Raw genomic sequence first — 20,495 nt, forward strand, 5'->3', positions numbered from 1 at the left:
ACCGTGCTGACTTTCAACCAGTCAGATTGACTCTGATTAGTGAGTAGCTCCCAGTTTAAAGGGACCAGTTCTGAGAGGGCCCAAGTTGTGGGCTCTTGTTCTGGGATTGTCAACAATGGTAATAGGTTTTCTGCACATGCTCTATCAAACTCCTTCACTGTTTTAAAGACCCTAATCAGGTCCCCCTCGAAACCTTTAATCCCAAGAAATTATTTTTGCAACACACCTCATAACCTAACCACATTAGCTCTTGGTGCATCCCCACAAAGGCCAATACAGAGGAACTCTGAATATCCGGCATTCGATTATCTGAATATCGGATTATCCGGCAAGATCGCAAGGCCCGAATGGTTGGCTAAAGTATGTTATCTGACATTCAGTTATCCGGCTTTCAGTTATCTGGCATTCAGTTATCCGGAATTCAGTTATCCATAATTCAATTAATTGAACAAAATACTCCCTGCCTGTGTCCTTTGGAAAATTGAGGTTCCTCTGAATATCCTTCCAGGTGTCTGGTGCCTAAAACTGAATGCAGTGTTCTGGGCTTCATGGAGTGATAGAGTTGTACAGCATGGAAACAGACCCTTCGGCCCAACTCATCCATGCTGACCAGGTACAGATCATTCTGCTATAATGCGCGTTTCGTCAATATGAATTCGCTGTAACATGATTGACATACTGGGGACACTGTTTCTAAATCACGACCTTTCAAAGCATGTAGGATAAAAGGCCAGCACAACATTGAGGGCCAAAAGGCCTGGACTGTGCTTTACTGTTCTAAGTTCTATGTGTGTTGGCTGTAACACGATTACATCACCAACACTTTAAGCACTATTTCTGAAGCGCGATGTTCCTATAACATGGGGATGCACAAGAACGCAACCATCGCACTATAGAAGAACCGACTGTATCCTAAATTAATCTAGCCTAAATTAATCCCTCTAAACCCTTCCTATTCAGGCACTCATCCGGATGCCTTTTAAATGCTGTAATTGTACCAGCCTCCAGTACTTACTCTGGCAGCTCATTCCATACACACACCACTCTCTGTGTGAAAACGTTTAACCCTCAGGTTCCTTTTAAATCTTTCCCCTCTCACCTTCAACCTATGCCCTCTAGCTTTGGACTCCCACACACTAGGAAAATGATCTTGACTATTCGCACTATCCATGTCCCTCATAATTTTGTAAACCTCTATAAGGTCACCCCTCAGCCTCCGACGCTCCAGGGGAAACAGCCCCAGCCTATTCTCTCGCTGTAGCTCAAACCTTCCAACTCTGGCAACATCCTTGTAAATCTTTTATGAACTCTTTCAAGTTTAACAAGATCTTTCCTTTAGCAGGAAGACAGTTCTATAGCTGGACCAGCGGTTTCCTTTGTATTCTTGCCCCATAAGACAAGTGTCAACACTTCACAATTTGTTAACTCAGCACCACCTTCCTAACCTGCAATCTTCTTCCTGACCTCTCCGCCCCCACCCCACTCCGGCCTATCACCCTCACCTTAACCTCCTCCTATCGCATTTCCAACGCCTCTCACCCAAGTCCCTCCTCCCTATCTTTTATCTGAGCCATCTTGGCACACTCTCCTCATTCCTGAAGAAGGGCTCATGCTCGAAATGTCGATTCTCCTGCTCCTTGGATGCTGCCTGACCTGCTGCGCTTTTCTAGCAACACATTTTCAGCTCTGATCTCCGGAATCTGCAGTCCTCACTTTCATCTCTACATAAAGCCAAGATATAAAATACCACCAGTCAGGTCCTGCCTAATGCAGGCTTGAGTTAATTAAGAGCAATAATGGACAGATTTTTTCAGATGTACACCTGATAGGATGCAGGAATCTGGTTCAGAGGGGAAAGAGAACAACTTTTCAGATTTTCTTCATCCTTCTGGTATTTGATTTTTCACCATTCCTAGTGATTCTATCAGCAGAATGTAATGAGGTCAACAGGGGTCCTATCTATCAGCTGCAGTGCTGGTGGGAGCACACCCTTCCCCACTGTTTGACCTCAACAGGGAAAGCCTACCATTCAGATACTTTGTAGGACAGTCAGAGAACCTTGCCCCAGCACCTCGGTCCTGTTCAGGCAGAGATCCTAGTCCCCACAAGCTTCAAACCAATTAGAGGCTGATGGCTCTGCTGAATGACAGTGCCACTGGCAAGGCAGAGGCTGGAGCCGGTACTGCACCCACTTGAGGCTGAGTATTGTGATTGGATCCCAGGCCACAGGAAAATGAGACCTTAGTAGGATTGGGATGGGGCGAAGTGAGATTTTGCAGACAGAGTGGTTCAGGAAGGATGGAGTTCAAAAACATCAGAGAATGAGCACGCTCTTGCATTTCAAATCCCACCCCCACTTCCCATGTACCTGAATGGCATGAGTTTCTCTCAACCCAGCTGACTTATTTTCTGCATCTATCATTAACACCCACTTTACAACTCAGTCTCTCCTTTACAACGACTAGCACTCTGGGCATTTGTTCCTCCTCCCGCGTTGTTAAACAATACAATAACCATTATGTCTCCCTTCAGTTCTGAGGAAGAGTCATATTGGACTCGAAACATTAACTCTCTTTCTCTCTCCTCAGAGACTGTCAGACCTGCTGAGTTTCTCCAGCATTCTCTGTATATGTTTCAGATTTTTGCCATGCACAGTATTTGGAGTTTAATTGGATCAGGAAATGTCAGGAGTTTACTTCGGGTATGTGATGGGTGCCAGTCAGGCCTGGCTGGTGAGATAATAAAAATATAGAAAATAGGCTCAGGAGTAGGCTATTTAGACCTTTCAACCAAGATCACCATTCAAACTGATCATGTCTGAACATCCAAATCAATACTCTGTTCCAACTGCCTTTCCATATCCTTTGAACACTTCAGCCCTAAGAATTATATCTAACTCCTTCTTGTAAATATTCAATGTTTTGGCCTGAACCATTTTCTGTGACGCAGAATTCCACAGAATCACCACTCTCCTCTTCTCAGCCTAAAAGGCCTACCTATATCCTTAGACTGTGACCCCTAGTTCTGGAATTCCCCTGTCGTTGGGAATATCCTTCTTGTATTTAGCCTATCTGACAGTCCTGACAATTGGATGGTCAGGGATTGGGTTGGGCTATTTAGGTGTGTGCGTCAAGAGGGTGAGGGAGGAGTCAGAAAGGCCAGTGTCAGTGATTGGTTAAGAGTGGGAAGGGGTGTGGAGGTCATTGTGTAGCTACCCAGCAGCTAGACCAGTAACATGTCCTGAGTAATGGTCTAGGTGAGTAAATCAGACTATTCAAAGTTCTCTTAAAAAGTTAGAGCCTGTTGCAGAGGAGTCAAAGTGAAGTTCCCACTAGAATTTCAAGCTTTCTGGGAAACTCTAAAGGAGAGGCAATGACCTAGTGGTATTCCCACTAGACTATCAATCCAGATATCCAGGTAATGTTCTGGGGACCCAGATTCAAATCCTGCCATGACAAATGGTGGAATGTGAATTCAATAAAAGTCTGGAATTAAGAGTCTAATGAGGATTGTGGAACTGGTGTCAATTGTTGAGGGAAAAAAAAACATCTAGTTCATTAATGTCCTTCAGGGAAGGAAACTGTTGTCCTTACCTGGTGTGGCCTACATGTGATTCCAGACTAGCCACAGCAATGTGGTTGACTCTTAACTGCCCTCTGTGTAATTTGGGATGGACACGAAGTCAAGCTCGTGCTGCCCACATCTCATATAATTCCCACAAAGACATATCAGAACTTCCACAGGTCCTGATGCACATCTTGGGTTATGTGTCCAGCCTCCAGTAAAGCCTTGCATCTAGCCCACTATCTACACTTTCGAAGACATCGGCTCAGAGCGTCAAGGCATCACACATCTGCTGAAGCATGAAGAAATGGAAAACGCCTCAAATAATCTCTCATTTGTTAGATTGCCATTCAGCATGGGATTGAATGATCAAACAGAGGGTAAAATGAGGAATGAGTGCCTGGCAGGAGGCTAAAGCAATCAAAGAGCACATTTTCCAAACCTGACAAATTATCAAGAAAAATAAATTATCCCCTCAAACATTCCTTTGTAATGTTTCCAAACACTATTTTTTCTCTTAATTCAGATTAATTATTCACCAAATAATTTCATTTATAATCTAAATACACACAATTCTAAAAGTTCTGGAGCAATTAACTTGACTTATCTGGAAAATAATCAGACATTTAGTTTTCAAGAAATCTGTGCATGCTTTTTTTTCCAATGTATGCTTATTTCTGGGACCTGGCTTTCCAGTAGGAAGCTCTTGAAAATAGCTGTGTCAGTAATGTCCCATTAATTGAATAGAATCATAGAAACTTATAACCACAAAGAAGAAAGAGGCCATTCAGCATGTGAGTCTGTACTGGCTCCCTCGAAGAACAATCTGATTAATCCCACTTACCTGCTCTCTTCCTAAATTCCTGCAATCTGTTCTCCTTTAAATATACTGTCAATTCCCTTTTGAAGGCAACAATTGAATCTTTATCGGTTATCACTGTCAGTACATTCCAAATTCTGATCCTAATGGAATACATTTGGTGAGTAAGAGTGATGGAAGGTTTCACTCCAATCCTGAACAGCTTCAGTACCATCCCTAAGTGGACAGTTAACAATTGTGGGTGGTCCCCTCGAAGCCAACCTGACTTGGAAACATAACACTATTCCTTCACTGTCACTGGGTCAACATCTACAATTCAGTCCCGAACATTATGTGAGTACCCACAGCACATGGAGTGCAACGGTTCAAGGTGGCAGTTCAACACTACCTTCTCAAGGACAACTAGCAAAGTCAGCAACATCCACATTGGGGTGACACAGTGGCTCAGCGGTTAGCAGTGCTGCCGCACAGTGCCAAGGACCTGGCTTCAATTCCAACCTTGGGTGACTGTCTGTATGGAGTTTGCATGTTCTCCCTGTGTCTGCGTGGGTTTCCTCCCACAACCCAGAGATGTGCAGGTTAGGTGATCTGGCTGCATTAAATTGCCCATAGTGTTCAGGGGTGTGTAGGTTAGATGCATTAGTCAGGGGTAAATATAGGGTAGGAGGAATGGGTCTGGGTGGGTTGTTCTTCGGGGTATCAGTGTGCATTTTTGGGCTGAAGGGCCTGTTTCCGCACTGCAGGGATTCTACGAAATTCTATCTCATGAAACAATAAAAAAAATTTTAAATGTAGGGGAGACAGTGAATTATCAATCCAAATGCTTAGGCTAATGTTCTGGGTACAGGAGTTCAAATCCCATCACAGTATGAATTAACAAATCTGGAATTGAAAGCTAGCCCCACTGATGGTGATCATGAAACTATCAATGGTCATTGTAAAAACTGAACTAGTTCACTAATGTAATTTAGGGAAGGAAATCTGTCACCCTTACTGCATTTGGCCTACATATGTCTCCAGGGTTGACAGATATCTGCCCTCTGAACTGGTCAAGGAAGTCCCTCAGTTTGAGGGTAGTAGGAATGGGCAACATTTGTTGACCTTACTAACAACAATATCCCGTGAAAGACTCAACAACAAAAGACTTGAGGCTAATGCAGAGATTTGGGTTGAAGTGTTTTTTTGTGCCACTATGGTTGGGCCAATGGGAAGAGAGGAATTCTTTTAAAAATACTGTGATGTTAACCCTGGACAACAGCTGGTTCTTGGATCCTACACAGTTGAGGAATAACCTCCATGTACAATTTTATATCAACATTCAAATCTTTTAGAAAGGGCAGAATTCTCTCCTGCCCTGTCTTGGGGTGTTTCAGATCTATTACTATGTTAAATTGATCCACCCCTCTCCCCTCATCTCTCATAGTCTCCTGGGGAAAACAGAATAATGGCAGCAGGTGGGCAGTGGGCAAGAAGGGGACCGTACCGTTTGACTTCTGAGCGTGGGGCTGGCTGCTCATACGATGAGTTCTGCCGCACCCACTTCATCGGTGTTTTTCCAGATGGGTTATGTTTTTTGTTGTTGTTTTAGTTGCCCTGGGGCCTCATCCTGAGGTCCTCCAGTGGAAGGCCAGGGCCCCACTTATCTCCATCCCCACTCCACCTCTGGTGGCAACATTGGAAGACGAGCCTGGGCACCATCAGTTGACTTAGAGTCAGCACCCTGTCGATCAAGTCAGAGAGAGAGCAGAATCTCATTTGTTGACTCAGAACCAGGACCCCGTCAGTCAAGTCAGAGATGGAACAAAACCCTACAGGTCAACTCGAAACCAGGACCCTGTCGGTTGACTAGGAATCAGGACATAATTGGTCGACTTGGAACCAGGATCCCATCAGTTGATGTCCAGCATCAGAGGGTGTGCAGGATCCACACAGCATGACAGTCTCCAGTTCGGAGACAGAGGACATGGAAGAGATGGTGGCGAAAGAAAAGGATCAGATGGCTAGGACCCCAGGGATAATGTCACTGAATCACAGATTCCCTACCATGTCAAAACAGGCCATTTGGCCCAACAAGTTCCACACTGACTCTCCAAACAGCGTGCCACCCAGACCCTTATTCCCACCCTTTCCCTGTAACCCTACGTTTCCCATGACTAAAGACGGCGGTGATTGGACGAGCTGAGAGGGTGAAGGCTATGGAGAGGGAAAGGTGAACTTCTGAAGCTGTTTCAGTTTTAATAACATCAAATTAATATTAATTTATTTAGTATTTTACCATTTATACAAGTTATTCAATAATTTATTCCGTAATCCAAGATGGCGTCAGAACGCTGAACCTAAGTGCAAGTGACAATATATGAAATAAATCCAATGAAAAAAGAGATGAACATTTTGAGCCTATTTGGTTAATCAGGGTCATGGAAGATTGTGGTATCTAGGACTAACATCCCAGGGTCCAGGTTTCAATCAGTCAGAAGCTGCTTCATATGTGGAAAGAATTATGGGCACCACGGTGGCTCAGTGGTTAGCACTGCTGCCTCACAGCACCAGGGACCCGGGTTCAGTTCCCACCTTGGGTGACTGTCTGTATGGAGTTTGCACATTCTCCCTGTGTCTGTGTGGGTTTCCGCTGAGTGCTTTAGTTTCCTCCTACAATCCAAAGATGTGCAAGTCAGGGTGAATTGGCTATGCTAAGTTGCCTCATAGTGTTCAGGGGTATGTTGGTTAGGTGCAGTAGTTAGGAGAATGGGTCTGAGTGGGATACTCTCTGTAGGTCCGGTAGGACCTGTTTCCACACTGTAGGGATTCGTGGGAAAAGGCCCAATCTCATGAGTCTATAAAGTAGAGGCCATTTTGGAATGAAGGGAGATCAAGGAGTGAGTTGCTTTCTCAGCTGTCGATGGGAGATTTCTCTCATAAACAAAGAATTTCACCCCAAGCAAGACATGAGCAGAGAAACTCAGCAACTATCAATGTTTGTTGGTAATTCTGGCAGATAGTAAACTTTATTACATTCAGTAACAAATTTATGATTTCACATTTCCTCAGAATTCTAATGAAAGCAACACTTAAGCAAGATGGGAGCACTGTCTACCGACCCTTCACACATACAAGTTACAAAAACAATTCTCCTCTCATTGCGTTGAAGTGTGTTGGGTTCCTAGAGATGCCTGCAGACAGGACTGAGCACCTCCAGTCCTGATTAAAGGCAATTCACTTTGAGAAAATACTCCTCCCATTAGCTCACCTTCAGGTTGTGGTCATTACTTTATTCCACAGTACAGAATCGAGTCAGAGACAGGGATGCTGCATTTACAAAGAAAAATCATCATTTTCGATGTTGATGCCAATGTTTATGAATTTGATGTCATTTTCTTTGTTGACAAGTGATGAAAGACCAGACAAAGAAACTCTTTCCAAATGTAAACAGTCAGCATCCACACTGAGTTGACATCAGAAACACTCCTCATCATCTCACCATCTTGACTCTGCCTCGTCCTCCTTCCACAAAGACCTCTTTAAAATTCCAGTCACAACATCTTTGTCGATGGCATAGAGCTCATTTCTGTTTGTCTGATCCCCTCTGGGGTTAGCTGTGAGATTTTCTACAACAGCTTGCACTTACAGAGCACTTCCACTTAGTAAAACAGCCCAGGGCACTTCAGTTTGCAAAACATGATATGATGCTGAGCAACATAAGGAGATGTCAGGTCAGATGGGCAGAAACTTGCTCAGAGAGTCAGACTTTCAGCATTAAGTGTCTTAAAAAAGAAATGTGAGAGATGTAGGAAGGGAATAATAGAGCCTGGGGGTCAAGCAAGCTGAAGATACAGCTGCTAATGGTGTTGCAATTATAATTGGAGTTGCACAAGAAGCCAGCATTAAAGAGCAGATCTCAGAAGGCTGTATGCTCAGCGAAGATTACCAAGATAGGGAGAGATGAGGAAACAACACAAAATTGATGAAATTCTGCCTTAAAAAGATTAAACTCAAGTTGTTCTTTATCTTCCAAATGTAATCTAGATTTAAAAAGGTGAAAGGTCAGCACCAAAACCAAACCTTAGCCCAACACTCTGTCCTAAATGATAAATGCCTTCACAGGCAATGCAAATCAGAGGCAGCAGCTCCAACAAGGTGTCACCCACTGAGCACAGCACTTGTGTGTTCATTAAGATTGTGCACTCAGATATCATTGTGGGTTCAAAGTCACGAACATTGATATGTTCATTACTTCTGACCCGGAGGGTAGAAAGCTACTGAATAAGCAAAGTTGTTATGGTAAAGCAGTAGATTAGAATCTTCAGTACACTTTATAAAGATGTGAAGATAAAGTCGCCATACTCCCAAAGGCTCATGGGGCTGTCAGACTATATAATCCTGATTTATCTTTTAAAGGTAGGTCAAACAGGTGTCCATTTATTTTACTGAAAAGTAAACTAGACAGATTGCATTTCTTTAGACATGAAGTGGAGATGCTGGTGTTGGTCTTGGGTGGACAAAGTTAAAATGTGGTGGGCGGTACGGTGGCACAGTAGTTAGCACTGCTGTCTCACAGCACCAGAGACCCGGGTTCATTTCCCGACTCAGGTGACTGATTGTGTGGAGTTTGCACGTTCTCCCTGTGTCTGCGTGGGTTTCCTTCGGGTGCTCCGGTTTCCTCCCACAATCCAAAGTTGTGCAGGTTAGGTGAATTGGCCATGCTAAATTGCCCCTAGTGTTAGGTAAGGGGTAAATGTAGGGGTATGGGTGGGTTTCGCTTCGGCGGGTCGGTGTGGATTTGTTGGGCCGAAGGACCTGATTCCACACTGTAAGTAATCTAATCTAAAAAGTTTATTTGTTGGACCTGTTGAACTATAACCTGGTGTTGTGTAATTTTTAGCATTTCTTTAGCACATTTAAGAATCTCAGGTCTTCCCAAACTTAGTCACAGCCAACTTTTGCATATAATTAATGTCTGAAACAGATTAGCCAGTTTGTGTACAGAAAGCTCCCTGAAACAGCAATGTAATCTGTGATAACTCTTGTGCAATGTTGTATGAGGAATAGGTATTGGCCTGGGCTTTCGAAGAAACTCCCAACACTTCTTCAAAATGGTGCTGCAGGATTGTTTACATCTATCTCTGAGCAGGCATCCCATCAACATCGGGGTAAAAACAATGACTACAGGTGCTGGAAACCAGATTCTAGCTCAGTGGTGCTGGAAGAGCACAGCAGTTCAGGCAGCATCCAAAGTGCAGCGAAATCAACGTTTCGGGCAAAAGCCCTTCATCAGGAATATAGGCAGAGAGCCTGAAGCATGGAGAGATAAGCTAGAGAAGGGTGGGGGTGGGGAGAGAGTAGCATAGAGCACAATGGGTGAGTGGGGGAGGGGATGAAGGTGATAGGTCAGGGAGGAGAAGGTGGAGTGGATAGGTGGAAAAGGGGATAGGCAGGCAGGACAAGTCCGGACAAGTCATGGTGACAGTGCTGAACTGGAAGTTTGGAACTAGGGTGAGGTGGGGGAAGGGGAAATGAGGAAACTGTTGAAGTCCACATTGATGCCCTGGGGTTGAAGTGTTCCGAGGCGGAAGATGAGGCGTTCTTCCTCCAGGCGTCTGATGGTGAGGGAGTGGCGGTTTCCACCCTGACCTTAAATTTACCTGGAACATTCCACCCTGACCTTAAATTTACCTGGATCATCTCTGACACCTCCCTCCCCTTCCTGCACCTCTCCATCTCCATTAATGACGACCGACTTGACACTGACATTTTTTACAAACCCACCAACTCTCACAGCTACCTGGATTACACCTCTTCCCACCCTACCTAATGCAAAAATGCCATCCCGTATTGCCAATTCCTCCGCCTCCACCGTATCTGCTCCCAGGAGGACCAGTTCCACCATAGAACACACCAGATAGCCTCCTTCTTTAGAGACCGCAATTTCCCTTCCCACGTGGTTAAAGATGCCCTCCAACGCATCTCGTCCACATCTTGCACCTCCGCCCTCAGACCCCACCCCTCCAACCATAACAAGGATAGAACACCCCTAGTGCTCACCTTCCACCCTACCAACCTTTGCATAAACCAAATCATCCACCGCCATTTCCGCCACCTCCAAAAAGACCCCACCACCAGGGATATATTTCCCTCCCCACTCCTTTCCACTTTCCGCAAAGACCGTTCCCTCCGTGACTACCTGGTCAGGTCCAAGCCCCCCTACCACCCACCCTCCCATCCTGGCACTTTCCCCTGGCACCGCAGGAACTGTAAAACCTGTGCCCACACCTCCTCCCTCACCTCTATCCAAGGCCCTAAAGGAGCCTTCCACATCCATCAAAGTTTTACCTGCACATCCACTAATATCATTTATTGTATCCGTTGCTCCTGATGCGGTCTCCTCTACAATGGGGAGACTGGGCGCCTCCTAGCAGAGCGCTTTAGGGAACATCTCTGGGACACCCGCACCAATTAACCACACTGCCCCATGGCCCAACATTTCAACTCCCCCTCTCACTCTGCCGAGGACATGGTGGTCCTGGGTCTCTTCACCGCCATTCCCTCACCATCAGACGCCTGGAGGACGAACGCCTCATCTTCCGCCTCGGAACACTTCAACCCTAGGGCATCAATGTGGACTTCAACAGTTTCCTCATTCCCCCTTCCCCCACCTCACCTTAGTTCCAAACTTCCAGCTCAGCACTGTCCCCATGACTAGTCCAGACTTGTCCTACCTGCCTATCTCCTATTCCATCTATCCACTCCACCCTCTCCTCTCTGACCTATCACCTTTATCCCCTCCCCCACTCACCCATTGTACTCTATGCTACTTTCTCCCCACCCTCCTCTAGCTTATCTCTCCACGCTTTAGGCTCACTGCCTTTATTCCTGATGAAAGGCTTTTGCCCGAAACGTCGATTTCGCTGCTCCTCGGATACTGCCTGAACGGCTGTGCTCTTCCAGCACCACTGATCCAGAATCTCATCGACATCTCCAGCAGTGCAGTACTGACCTATCAGGCAAGGCTTTGTACTGTAGTTCCTGGAGTTGGATTTGAACTGTAAACATCCTGACCCCAAGGAAATGGATTCACCAATAGTGCCAGTTGCTGATACTCACAGGCTGTATGGTTTTTTCTTCATGGTAAATGACTCTCCCAAGATCCACCATCTAGGCAACCATCAGATACTTTTAAAGCTGATAGCGAAAGGACACATTGAAGTAATCCTTTCTGCTGTACTGGTCCTCTGTGAATCTTACTGGTAAAGGAACATGAATCATTCAGACTTTACCCCCGCACATTGACTAAACAAAAAAATCATCCAATCATCTGGCTCAGATGAATCCTTTGGCCTAATCCCAGGCTTAATCCCAGGTTCGATTCCAGCCTCGGGCGACTGTCTGTGTGCAGTTTGCACATTCTCCCCGTGTCTGCGTGGGTTTCCTCCGGGTGCTCCGGTTTCCTCCCATGGTCCAAAGATGTGCAGGTCAGGTGAATTGGCCATGCTAAATTGCCCATAGTGTTAGGTACATTAGTCAGAGGGAAATGGGTCTGGGTGGGTTACTCTTTCGAGGTTCAGCGTGGACTGGTTGGGCCGAAGGACCTGTTTCCACACTGTAGGGAATCTTATTTAATTTGCAGTCAGTCAGTCCTTTGAAAGAGGCACCCAGTTCCTATCCCCTGTTGCTTTCCACTTGGGTCTTCAAATAGGGTCCTCTTCTGAGAGCTATTATTGAATATATTTTCATCATTTTGTCAGGCAGCCTATTCCAGATCCCAATTTAGAAATTTTCCTCATCTTCTCTTGGGGTATCTAGTCAATTCCCTTAAATCTCTGGTTACCAGCCTGCCTGCCAGTGGAAACAGTTTCCCTATTTACATTTTCCAATTCCTTCAGAATAGTGAAGGAAAATTCACTTCACCCTTTGGTTTCCTCACATGCTGAATTCTAATTAAGCTTACCAAGTTTCTGTTTCCATGTGGCCACAGTCATTTTCCTCATCAGTTAATTCTTTCCCGTCTCCCCAAGACTGGGCAGCATTCTTTAAATGGCCTTGTTAGCACTTCGTTGGTTTTTCCTCTGTTTGGACCCTTCACTCTTGCTTCCACACACCAGGCCAGACACTGAACCTTCAAAAGGGCAATGAAACCTATCGTATAACGTGTTTGGGTTTACGCTTGATACAGTTGAGATGGTCAGACCAGGATGTGGTGATTGAAGTATACCTTTCTCACATAAATCCGCGCTGTAGGTCCCTTTTCAAACTCCGCTGCAGTGTTGACGGTACTTTGCAGTCCTGACAGTCTCTGTTTTTTTCCAAACATGCAAGTTAAAGTTGAAAGAAGAAACTTGGAAATACAGAATAAAAACGTAATATGCTGCAAGAATTATAGACATCTTATAATGTGGAACTAGGCCCCAGTGCTCAATGATTATGTTTCATATGAGCTTCCCTGCACACCACTTCATCAAACTGCACAAACAGCACATTCCATTCCTTCTCCACTTGTGGACCTGCCTCGCTTACACTTAATTATAATTATACCCTTCACTTCATGACTTCTTGTGATGCCGTGTCCACGGTTTAATCCAGGCATCAGATGGTTAGTTAAATAGAAACGATGTGCAGGATTACAGGAACAAGGCGGAAGATGGGTATTGAGCCACTGTGCTCAGATAGTCAGTGAAATATGATGGGCTGAATGGCCTACTTCTGCATTGTAACAATTCTGTGATCCTGTAATCAGCTCCGGTAAAGAATCCTCAATATCTTCCTGCAAACAGTATTCGCATTCTAAACATGTTGTCATATTACAAATGTGCAATACCATTGCTTGCTTGGAGCACAATCTTAATGATTAGACCTATGTTTAGAAATATATCAAGACTCTTACAGAGCTATGTAATTGAAATCTCTCCATGTAATGTGCCTTAGCAACATTTTATCATTTATTTATATCACGCTCTGTCTGCTTCCTTTTTCTTCCATGTATATGCCCATCAACAGCATCCCTTAACTCCTCACAGCAACCCTAGGTCAAAGAAATATGTTTCGTGTATAAGAGGCAAAGGTTATCACTGTTAATCACAGCATAAATTGATGTAAAGTGTTTTAGGAGCAGCAGTTCATTGACAATGAAACATTTTCGAAAATCCTGCAGTCATGAAAAGAACTACATAAATGCAATTTACTTATCACGATTTTTGAGAAGATTTGTAACTCAGGTTGATGATACGCCTGTAAGTTAGATCATTGAGCTTGAAAGTTTGTTTTCAGATGTTTCGTCACCATACTAGATGACATTGTCAGTGAGAGTCTCCAGTGAAGCGCTTCATTAGAGACTCTCACTGATGGTGGTACCTAGAATGGTGATGAAACGTCTGAAGACAAACCTTCAAGCTCAGTGATCTAACTTACAGACCTAGCAATTTACTTACATCTTGTAGATGTGAATCTCATCAATGTTATGTTTCCATTGATTGAAGAACCAACAGTAATTCCTCATTTTATACCTAGATATTACTACAGACAACGTAATGGAATACAGCGTTATATATTATCCACTGGTACTTTTTCCACACTGTCACTCCAAGCCAGCCAATGATCCCTTCTGAGTCCCGCACTTGCATCAATTCATATACAGTCATTGAGTCATAGAGATGTACAGCACCCTTCTGTCCAACTCATCCATTCTCACCAGGTATCCTAAATTAATCTCATCCCATTTGCCAGCATTTTGCCCCTACCCCTTTAAACCCTTCCTATTCATATACCCATCCAGATGCCTTTTAAATGCTGTAATTGTACCAGCCCTCACCACTTCCTCTGGCAGCTCATTCCATACACGCACCACTCTCTGCATGAAAAGGTTGTCCTTTAGGCCCCTTTTAAATCCTTCCTCTCTCACCCTAAACCTATGCCCTCTAATTTTGGACTCTCCTAACCTGGGAAAAAGACATCGACTATTCACCCTATCCATGCCCCTCATGATGTTATAAACTTCTATATGGTCACCCCTGAGCAACTGACACACCAGGGAAAATAGCCTCAGAACAAAGAGGAAGAGTAGGAACTTCAAACCCTCAAGACTGCACTACCATTTAATAAGATGTTGACTGATCTCACCTTAGCCTCAACTCCACTTTCCTGCCTGCTCTCCATAACCCTTCAACCTGTTAATAATTGAAAATCAGTCTGTTTCCTCTTTAAATTATGACAATTAAAAGCGCCGTGCAAATGCAAGCATTGGGGCTTCATCCAAACCATTTCTCTAAAACCTTCCACATAGATGTATCCAAGATGGATGATTTTATGATGTCTCCAAGGTTACCACTGATCTTCTGCTGCAGTTAGACCGGCAAATTGGGACAGTAGTTGTGGGCACACTCTGCATAACTACAAATTGTCAGAAGAAAAATCAAACGTGATTATTAGGAACATATGAATCCAGGACCCAAAGTAGGCCATTCAGCCCCTTGAGCCTCATCTGCTACCCAGCACAATTATGGCTGACCTGTTTGTGTTTTGAATTCTATATTTTCTTAGACCACCTTTGATTTTCCATCTATCAAGAGTCAAGCGTAGCTTATATTTGTCATTTCTACCATATCTAACCGATACTGTAAAAACAAGACAGTGTTCCTCCTGGACCAAGATGTTACATGGTCAGCACAAACTACATGAGAGTGCAGTCATACACAGGGCAGCGTAATGTGCACAAGAAAATTGCAAAATATACAAAACAGCACAGTAATTGCTGACCAGAGAAGACAATAGGCCTATTGGTGGACAAATTACACTCTAATAATAAATGATCATTAATAAGCCATTGTTTTTATCAACAATTTGAGAAGTTGTGCAAAGAATTGCAGATGGAATAGAATGTGATCATACTATGTTAAGGAGTCTGATGGCTGAGGGGAAGAAACAGTTGCATAGCCTGGTCGTGAGGAACCGAATGCTCCAGTATCTTGTGCCAGATGACAGGAGGGAGAAGAGTTTGAGTGAGGGGTGTGCGGGGTCTTCCACAATACTATTAGCTTTTTGGATGCAGCGTGTGAAGTAAATGTCAGTAATGGAGGGAAGAGAGACCCCGATGATCTTCTCAGCTTCATGTTGATCGTTTACCAAATATATCTTGATAACGTGGAGTTGTGACTTGCAAAGAAAACTAGAAAATCGGGACAGTCTCAATATTGAAATGGTTAATATCCATGGCTCAGCAGTGAACTTCCCTTGAGGGCCTCAAAGACCAACATTGTATCAAGATGCAATAGAACTGACCAACATTCCTGACACTAAAATTCAGGGTTCTCTGCAATAGAGTGAGAGAGAGAGGAGGGGTACTCATAAATGAAAGGGTTTCCGGGAGAGAGATGGTCATTTAAGCAAACAATGCCATCAGTTTTGCTAGCAATCAGAAGCATGAGGAATGTCACTTGGGCTATGATGGCACCCGTAAAACTAGTCAAGTCACAAGTCAGCCATGAAACCAGAAGCTTTTTCCCTTTGGGCTAGTCATCAAATAACTAGATTCTCAAAGTTGTCCCTCAGCCGCCAAGTCGCAATGAGAAAAGACCACGAATAAGGTCTTTCGGACAAAGTACAGTGAGAATTCATTCAGTTATTGGACCCTCCTAGTGCCTTAGTTATATATAAATGATATGTTTGCATAAGTAAGAAATGCCTTTGAGATGTTAGAACTATCTGGAATGTCAAAACTACAATATTTGTTTGTTCTCAGTATACAAAGACTGCACAGAAATAAACTGTTTTTGTGACTATTTATGCGTGCAAAGATATTTTCATGAATACAGTATATTTTCGAAATAAGAGGAAAAGATCCTCAAACACATGCAGTTATTGTGATGTCAATTAGCTATCTAGTTAATTGTGAATTAAGGGTTATAGGTATAAGTATAGAGGCAGAAAATGAAATGTTGTTTGGAACACAATGGTTCCTTTTGCAACTGTTGCTTTAGGAAGTCTTCTTTGGGAATGTGGATCGAGGGTGTGGTGCTGGAAAAGCACAGCAGGTCAGGTAGTACCTGAGGAGCAGGAAAATTGACATTTTAGGCATAAGCCCTTTGTCAGGATTTCAAAACGTCGATTCTCCTGGTCTTCGGACGCTGCCTGACCTGCTGTGCTTTTCCAGCACCACACTCTTCGACTCTGATCTCCAGCATTTGCAGTCCTCACTTTCTGCTACTCCTTTGGGAATGAAAGGGCTGGAAATAGTTTGTGTTCATTGTGTGGCCTGAGATCTTGCTGAATAGTTTGTTTCTTGGGTCAGAAAGAATTCATACGGAGCTTTATTCACTTATGTCTTTTCACCATTATTGAGAGCTTAAAAGACATAACAGTGTCTGTGATGACAGAAATCTTTAGGCTTTTGTGTAGAACATGATGTACTGGACGAGATGACCTTGTCTCATCCCATAATTTCAAATGCTTTTATAGAAAATAATCCAAATAAGGGAAAATATGTGCAAATGGTTATTAATGATGTTTGATGCTTCTGAATTGACCAGACAGATGCTAACATACTCCCCTCACCAACCAGTGCACTATTTAATTGCTCCTCAAATGATTCCTGGATTATTTGCCTCAGTTATTTTACCAGGTTCCATGTGTTCATCATGTTCTGTGCAGAATTCTCTCAAATTAATCCTACATTTACCTTTCAGCTACTTGACCCTTTGCTTTCTGATTCCACTCCTGTAATTTATTTACTGGCAATATTCTACATTACCTTTCACTAGACCCTTAGCAATTCTAATGACACCCCAAAGTGCAGATGCTGGAGATCAGACTCAAAACATGTGACGCTGAAAAAGCACAGTCAATCAGGCAGCATCTGAGGAGCAGGAGAGTCAACGTTTTGAACAATGAGCTCTTCATCAGGAGTTCCTTCAGACCAAGGACCATGGAGTATTACAGAATCCCGACACTGCAGACAGAGGCCATTTAGCCTGTAGCAACCCCAAACTCACCCCACCCTAACCCAATGCCCCACTTTAGCCATGGCCAATCCACCCAACCTGCACATTCTTCGGACTGTGGGAGGAAACCAGAGCACTCAGAGAAACCCACAAGAGACACGGGGAGAACTTGCAAACTCCACACAGACAGTCGCCCAAGACTGGAATCAAACCCAGGTCCCTGGCGCTGTGAGGCAGCAGTGCTAACCACAAACCCACCATACCACCCTATATTAGGTGCTCTTAATAGGCTAACATGCAATTATTCATATAACTGTACAGGAAACATCCTGACACCCAGCATTATCATTCATCACTGAGAATGATGTTTCACCATCAGCTCTGCTTTCAGTATTGTCGCTTTTATTAATAACAATAAGTGATAACTGAAATGATAAATAAATGATAAATAGACACTATTGAAGGAGATTTCAGGCATCCACATTCCTGTATGTTATGGTGAATTCAGACCTAAGTCCATATTGTGAGTTGTTTCACAGCTCCCATGTATACATTCAGTTGGATTAGTGGGTGCATTTGGAAAATGTCCTTTAAGATCTCACACTGTTAACACCTTATTAATGAATATTATGCGTGCTTATGGACTGCAATGAACTTAAAGGAATAATTAGGACTTTATGCTAATTCCGTTGAAGCTCGCTAACATGATCACTGGGCTCTAACGTGCAACTAACAGTCCAGCCATCCTTAAAGGCTGCGTTTAAAATGGTCAGTTTCTGGCACTAGTGTGGCATGAATGTTACCTATCACTTTTCAGCTCAAGGCTGGAAGTTTTCCAGATATGGACTGGGAGTGCGTCAGTATCTGAGGAGTCGCGAATGGTGCTGAGCATTATGCAGTCATTGGCGAACATCCCCACATCCGACCTTATGATGGAGGGAAGGTCATTGATGAAGCAGCTGAAGATGGTTGGGCCTAGGACACTGCCCTGAGGAACTCCTGCAGAGATGACATGAAGCAAGGATGACTGATCTCCAGCAAGCACAGCCATCTTCTTACATGCCAGGTAGGACTCCAACCAGCAATACTTTGCCACCTGATACCCATTGATTCCAGTTTTGCCAGGGCTACTGGATGCCACACTCAGTCTAATATAGCCTTGATGCCAAGTGCTGTCACTCTCGCCTCCCTCTGGAATTCAGCTCTTTGGTCCATGCATGAACCAAGGCTGTAATGAGGTCAGGAGCTGAGTAGCCTTAATGAAACCCAAACTGGGTGTCACAGAACAGCTTATTGCTGAGTAACTGCTGCTTGACAGCACTGATGATGACATCTTCCATCACTTCACTGATGATCAAGATTAAACGGATGGGGCAGGAATTGGCTGGGTTGGATTTGTCCTGCATTCTGTGCACAGGACGTATCTGGGCAGATTTTTACATTTCCGGGTGGATGCCAGTGATGTAGCTCTATTGGTTAGGGGAACAGCAGGTTCTGGAGTGCAGGTCATCATTACTATTGCTGGAACGTTGTCAAGGCCCATAGTTTTTGCAGTATCCAGTGCCTCCAATTGTATCTTGTGATCACATGGAGTGAATTGAACTGGCTGAAGACTGGTCTCTGTGATGCTGGGGACCACTGGAGGAGGCCGAGATGGGTCATCCACTTGACACTTCAGGCTGAAGATTATTGCAAACCTTACGCATTGATGTGTTACATCATTGAGGTTGGGAATATTTGTGGAGTCTCCTCCTCTAACAAATTCTTTAATTGTCTGCCACCATTCACAACTGAACGTGGCAGTACTGCAGAGCTGACTCTGATCTGTTGGCTGTGGGATCGCTGAGCTCTGACTATTACTTGATACTTGGCGTGCAGATGGACCTGTTTGGTAGCTTCACCAGCTTGGCGCCTCATTTTCAGGTATGCCAGCTGCTGCTCCTGACATGCCCGTTCCATGTTCTTTCTTCCAATTGAGTAATTCAGTACAAAGGGGCGATATTTTCATACAAAGCATTTTGAACAGAAGTGAACCAAAATGTTTGGATTTACTACTAAGAGAAAAAAAAATTGCTCTTTGGAAACAATGATCATTGGCCAAAACGTTGAATGTTTTCAAGAAGGAGTTGGATATAGTTCTTGGGGCGAAAGTGATGGAAGGGTATGGAGAGAAATTAGGAACGGGTGACTGAGTTTGATGACCATAGTGAATGGCTGGACGTCCTTCTCCTTACATTTTCGATGTTTCTATATAACAACAAGATAGAAATTAATCAAATAACAAATGAATTATTACAGGTGCTGGTGAACTGAAAGCAAGACAGGACCTGGTGGAAACTCTGAGCAAGTCTTTCACAACCGAGGACCAGACTCCATGGGTTTTGCCCCCATCACATTAACCTATCTGACAGGGCAATGTTTCTGTCATCCCTCGTAGCATAAAAAACTAGGTTTGGATAAAATGGAACTAATATGTATAATTATTACAATCACAGGCACATCAGCGTTTGGGCTAGCTTGGAGCTAATCAGTTACAATGAGCAACACACGTTCAATAGATTGTCATGCTTTGAGTGATCTGAGTTGGAGTCTGAGACCTACATACCCTCAGATCACATACTAGATGCAGTGATGATATTATGAGCATATCTCTTAGAGGTATACTGACTGTGGGACATAGCAAAGTGAGGCCAGCGCTAATTGCACTAGAGACAATGTTCCCTCTAACCCCGTGGTCATTGGAGAGTCCATGCATGCTGACAGGCATATGGATGGATTGACCTCCAGTTCCAGAAATCATTGTTGCACTCACACCTAGGAGGTCCATGTGGAAGAAGTTTAAGGGGCTGTAGCTCAGAGAGGATGATGGGGAGCTCCCTTCTGGAACCACTGCAGTCCTTGGGGGCATAGGGACACCCATGATGCTATTAGAAAAGGGAATTCCAGGATTTCCACCCTACAACAGTGAACAACCAATGATATAGTCCCAAGTCATTGGAAATGGGAATTCCCTTTAGACCCGTGTTAACTCAGCGTTCAATATTTTGCCACAAAAACAGAAATTCCTGGAAAAGCTTAGCAGGTCTGGCAGCATCAGTGGAGAGAAATCAGAGTGAATGTTTCAACTCAAATGGCCAATGGCAAGGATGGCATCTGGCTGCCAATGGTTTTTATTCAATATTTTGTAT

This window comes from Hemiscyllium ocellatum, chromosome 37 (genome assembly GCF_020745735.1).
Source record: "Hemiscyllium ocellatum isolate sHemOce1 chromosome 37, sHemOce1.pat.X.cur, whole genome shotgun sequence".
In the NCBI taxonomy this organism is placed as follows: Eukaryota; Metazoa; Chordata; class Chondrichthyes; order Orectolobiformes; family Hemiscylliidae; genus Hemiscyllium; species Hemiscyllium ocellatum.